The following is a 5337-nucleotide window of genomic DNA, read 5'->3' as shown; positions in this document are numbered from 1 at the left end:
CTTATTCGCAGGCAGCCATCCCAGCACGCTTCTGGTGGGCTTGATTAATTGGCTCTGGCTAAATTGTTTTTAAAACTTCCAGATTTTCCTTAAAGAAAAAAAAAAAAAAATGAACTCGTGTCGTTCAGCCATCTGGATTTACATAAATTCCGGGACCTGATGGGAATTGCTAACAACTTTGTCCCTCTCTCAAAATCTGCATATATGTGGTAGTGTATATACACCGCTCCTCTTCTCTTTTACCTTTTTTGAGATATTTAGCATTTAAATTTTCATTTGAAAGGGCTGCCCTTATAAAAATCCCTGGCATATTGAGCCAACCCTTAAAATTGCTTTTTTTTTCATGCAGTGAACAGGCTCCCCAGGGAATGGGCACAGCCCCGAGGCTGCCAGAGCTCCAGGAGCGCTTGGACACCGCTCTCAGGGATGCCCAGGGTGGGATTGGTGGGCTGTCTGTGCAGGGACAGGGGTTGGACAAGGATGATCCATCAATAATTTCTCCATCCCTGGCAGTGTCCAAGGCCAGGTTGGATGCTGGGGCTTGGAGCAACCTGGAATAGTGGAAGGTGTCCCTGCCCGTGGCAGGGGGTGGACTCTGACAGTCCCGTCAGCAAAAACATCCCGTTAACTTCAGCTTTCCATCTTACTTTAATTTTAAGATAACAATTTATTCCCGCCAGTTTCCCACCATTACACTTTGACAGGTCTAGGCTTGAGCACACGCGTAGCATGGCTTGCCCTGGAGCAGGCCAGGAGTTTGGGGCTATTTTCCCTGGAATACACACCTGAGAGCACCACTGGCACTAAGAACGCCACTTCTGCCTAAAGCTGAAGCCCTTTCTGTTTCATTTTCAGCTTCTTTGGGCTCGTGGGCTTGTTTGTTGTTCTTTGGCTGGTGAGGTTTTGGGTTTCCTCGCATGGTTGTTCTGCCCTCTTTATTCGGGGCCAGCTTGTGTGCTCCGAGGGATGGGGGAATATATGTATAAATAACCTCCCAAATTATTTTTGAGTGTCAGGAGACCTGTGGGTGGAAGGGCTTCGGGGTTAGAAGGTTACCAAGGCAGGGTAATATTTGCCACAGCAACAGCTCTGCTGCTGGAAGTTGGCATAGGACACGCCTGCAGCAGCCAGGTGAGCATCTGCCCTCCCTTGTGGTCCCCATTTCTGCTGCAGCTGGGGGGTGATTTGGTCCCAAACCCTTTAAACATGGCTTACAACCAGTATTTTTGCCCCGGTGGTCACTGCAGGTTGTAAGTGTGCCCCACCTGTGTCCCCAGCCGAGCTGGGGGCTGTGGTGCAGAGCACTCTCCTGGCCACACCAGCTGCCTTCCCTCTCTGCTCTGCTGGAGCAGTTTGGAAACAGGAAACGAGAGGAGCAAGCTGTGCCCTGAAAGTTGCCATGGAGTGTGAGTTTTACCTTCAGGTTTTGATTGATGCCGTACCTGTGGCTGTGGGTGTGAGTACATGTCTCTGTTAATACCCAGTCTAGGCTAACCTGTGCGTAATGGCAGAAAACTAAACCTTTGTCGTTGCTCGTGTGAATTAGACCTCAGAGATTCACGAGGGAAAGGCTCCTTGCTACAAGTTAAACCCAACATATTGGCTATAGCTGTATATAGTCTGTTTTTACTGTAATTGTAGCTGAAGAACTTACTCAGAAGCCAGTTGAAGCAGAAAATAAAAATCTAAAAAAAAATCCAACCCTGGCAGAGCTAATTCATAAAGATTTAAATAAAAAGCAATTACAGAACTTCCCGCCTACCTCCACCTCATCTTTAGCTGAACTCCTTGTTTGTCAGGAATGATTCCATTTTTTCTGTTCTCAAGCAGGAAACAGCCATCACAACACTCCAGCTAATTTCCCTCGCTAGTCACAGGGAGCTGGTGAAAGTAAAATAGGGTGCTTCAGCTTTCCACTCCAATCCTGCCACTCCACAGCCTAAAAAAAAAGGAGGATAAAGTTAAGAAGAGAGCCAGCAGGAACTTCCTCTGGAGCCTAGACACCAAAGAAGTGCCGGTGCCACTTGGTTCTGTGGAGAAAGTCAAGCCTAGACACAATTTCCAGCCTGGTGATGGCTTCCTCTTCTTCCTCCTGATCATTCAAATGCCATCACTGACCTCCCTTGGTTTTCCTGCCCCGCCCATCACCCTTCTGTGCTTAACCTCCCATTCCCTGTTCTCCATCTTTCCCACAGCACACTGTTTTACTCCTTTTTGGAGTAAAAACCCCATCAAGCCCCCCGAACTCACAACGCAGCTCTGATGGGACAAGCAGTGTTACATTTACATCGCCCCTCTCCTGTGTTCTGCCCCAACATACCTTTTGTTGTGGAGTTTTGTTCTGTTGTTACTGGGGTTTTTTTTTAATCCTGGTGAATTTTGCTTCAGCTGGATCTCCTCCTCCTCTCCTTGCACAACTCTTTCAGAGATACACACCTCTTCCTTACCCTGCTGCAGCCCTGTGTGGCTCAGAGCGAGCTGTGAGGCAGAACGAGGGGGTTCTCCTCCACTCCCGAGCCCCCCACGCCTGTGTTTGGCTGCAGGAGCCGTTCCCCAGCTTGGCTGCACACCCGACACTTCATCAAGTCTGCAGCACTCAGGGCCTGAAGAGCTGGAATCCTGAAGCACTACGAGCCAGACTCTCAGAAACAAGTTCTTGCTGTTGTTTTGGGCAAAAGCAAGTCCCTGTCCCCCACTTGGGGGGAAAAAAAGAGCAAGTGAAGTTCAAAATGAAGGTCACAATGTAAAGTTTGCTTTCTTCTCCATATTTACACTTTACTTTTGCTGATGGAGATACACTGGGTTGTTACGGCGGTCATTTTGCAATGCGCTTTTAAAATAAAACTCCTTGCTGAAGTTTGTTTTTAATATTTTTCTGGATTTGTATAAACTTCCTATTTGTTTAGCAGCTATGCTCTCGACTGTGTTATGGAACATCCTGACTTGGAAGGGATCCACAAGGATTCCTACTGCAGAGAGAAAAATTATTCTGGGGCCATTACAAACCACTGCCCAAAAGTTCTTACCGTGTCATCATCCCTCTAAATTACACTGAAGAATTAAGAGTATGACAGAAATCTCTTTTCCCCCCTCAACTGTTTTTTTGGTTCAGTCAATTTTAGTAGCACGCTTAAGGCTTAAATTTAGATAAAAAGCAGAAGTAAGTCTAAAATAAATACGGAATCTTTGTGAAGTCAAGGCTAGGGTAACTGTTGGATACACTTTGTTTATCAGTGCTCATTTTCTTATTCTTAATGGTAAAAACAAGGGAAATGGGTATCAATTTATTATATTTATTTTCATCCATGGCAGCTGCTGGGAGAATAATGTGGGGTGTGTCTCTCTGTAGTGGGAACCTTAGAGGAAATATTGATCCATTTTTCTATTCTGTCTCTTTCACCCAGGAAAAAAAAAAAAGCAACCAAAAAAGACATCATCCAGGGTGAAAACCAATTAAAATCTAAATAAGTGTAAGAAAAACGTGACCAAAAAAAAAAAACAAGCTAGAAATGAAAATATTTGCAGCCTGGCCCCTGGGTGTTGGTTTTACATGAAGATACTGACTTGCAGCTGAATGACGAGTAGGATATTTTTCTACTGAAATATTGATAGTAGATTACACTAAACCACAAACTATCTCCAGAAAGCCCATCATTTCTAATCCTAATGGTGTTTTCTTTCCCTTGGCTGACTACTACATTCATGAGATGATGGCTTTATTCTATCTGGGGGAAAAACTTTTTACCATACAGCTAAATTAACTTGTCAAAAGACTTCAAACTTCGGAAGCTTTTACAGCTCGATTCAAAGCTATTATTCAAGACTGAATGAGAAGGCTGTGGACTGTAAAAGCTGGCAAAAAAAAAAAAAAATTCAAAAAAAAAATTTCAGCAGCATACAGGAGTTGAATGGAACGCTTACTTTTTGTTCAGGTTGTGTGTGTTTCATTGAGCTGTCTCGGAAGAGCTGGATTTTCGTATTTTAAGGCAAAATGCTTCTTTCTGCTGCTCTGGAAGCTGTGACCCAGTCCGTGCTCTTTCACACACACTTGGTTATATTTAGTTTGTGCCAACCTAAATAAGTGTCAACCAGCTCTCCAGAAATGCGGGGAGCACAAAGGAGAACGGCCAGCAGCTAAATTGAGGCAGAACGAGAACACAATTAGACTTATTTTTATCCTTTTCTTTTAAAATCAGATCACAGACTATCTTACACGCAGCTCCAGCTTTCTCATGCAAATAAAAATGCCTGGTTTCAAGGAGCAGCAACTTTTAGATTTTACAGACGAGGAGCAGCTGGCAGAGCTTGTGCTTGGAGTCTTTCCTGTCTCGGGTCCAATCTACTTTGGGCCAAAGCTGGAATAAAAAGCCGAGCCGACAATGGCAGCCCCCGGAAGGGAGCCCAGGGCTCTCTGGGAGAGCGTGCAAGCACGGTCAGGATGTGGCAGGATGGGCTCCACAATGGCCAGCACAGGGAGCAGCCTGGATTCGGGGTGTTCCGGAGGCAGGGAGCGCTGGGCACGGGAGCAAGCCTTCAGTACAGCTTGTCACCAAGGCCTGCGGGTGGGGAGGTTCTGCCCTCCACCAGGGACCCACCACCCACTCTCCTATTCAGGAGCCGAATTAGAGTCCCTGCACTGTTTGTGGAGATGCCCAGGCCTTGCAGCGCGTTCAAGCTCAGAGCACGCAACCACGGAACGGGGGACCCAAGCCCGCCAAGATCCCTCTTCTGCCTGACAGGTTCCTCCTCCCGAGGGACCGTGGCCATGGTGGAGCAGGACAGTGTCCCTCCTGCTGCAGAGACGGAGCACTGAGCAGCGGGGTGGGCAGGGTGCACGAGAGGACAGAGCAGGCAGGATGTTAACGTGCTTAGCTGATACACAGAGGGTTGAGGAATGTTTGGGTTCTGGAATATCAGCATAGAATCATGGAATGGTTTGGGTTGGAAGGGACCCTAAAGCTCAGCCAGTCCCACCCCCCTGCCATGGGGACACCTTCCACTGTCCCAGGCTGCTCCGAGCCCTGTCCAACCTGGCCTTGGGCACTGCCAGGGATCCAGGGCAGCCACAGCTGCTCTGGGCACCCTGTGCCAGGGCCTGCCCACCCTTATACTAAAGAATTTCCTTCTAAATCATCTTCCCATGATCTGAGCTTAGGTTTCGAGGGGGCCAGCAGCAGAGCACCAAGGTGGTTTAGAGCTCGGCACTCCAGAAGCCAAGCTCTGGAGAGCACTGAATTGCTGCCTTCGTGATAAGGTACCAAGATGACCTCACGGTTTTGAGCACTTGAGACTGAAATTGCACTGATAGATGATGTGTGGGGACAGAATTGCACAGAC

The 5337-nt window shown here is 47.3% G+C and overlaps 1 long non-coding RNA gene across 1 annotated transcript; it reads right to left on the bottom strand.

The window, feature by feature from the left end:
• Nucleotides 1-629: 629 nt before the first annotated feature.
• On the bottom strand, nt 630-4951 carry LOC125328712. The gene is made up of 2 exons (XR_007204813.1): nt 1763-4951; nt 630-1021 (listed from the first exon to the last, which is right to left on the bottom strand). It is a non-coding gene; the product is annotated as an uncharacterized LOC125328712 (long non-coding RNA).
• Between the last annotated feature and the right edge of the window lie 386 nt (nt 4952-5337).

Source organism: Corvus hawaiiensis, chromosome 7, assembly GCF_020740725.1.
Source record: "Corvus hawaiiensis isolate bCorHaw1 chromosome 7, bCorHaw1.pri.cur, whole genome shotgun sequence".
In the NCBI taxonomy this organism is placed as follows: Eukaryota; Metazoa; Chordata; class Aves; order Passeriformes; family Corvidae; genus Corvus; species Corvus hawaiiensis.
Note: the sequence above shows the minus strand (reverse complement) of the source record. Positions and strands in the feature narration are given on the sequence as shown.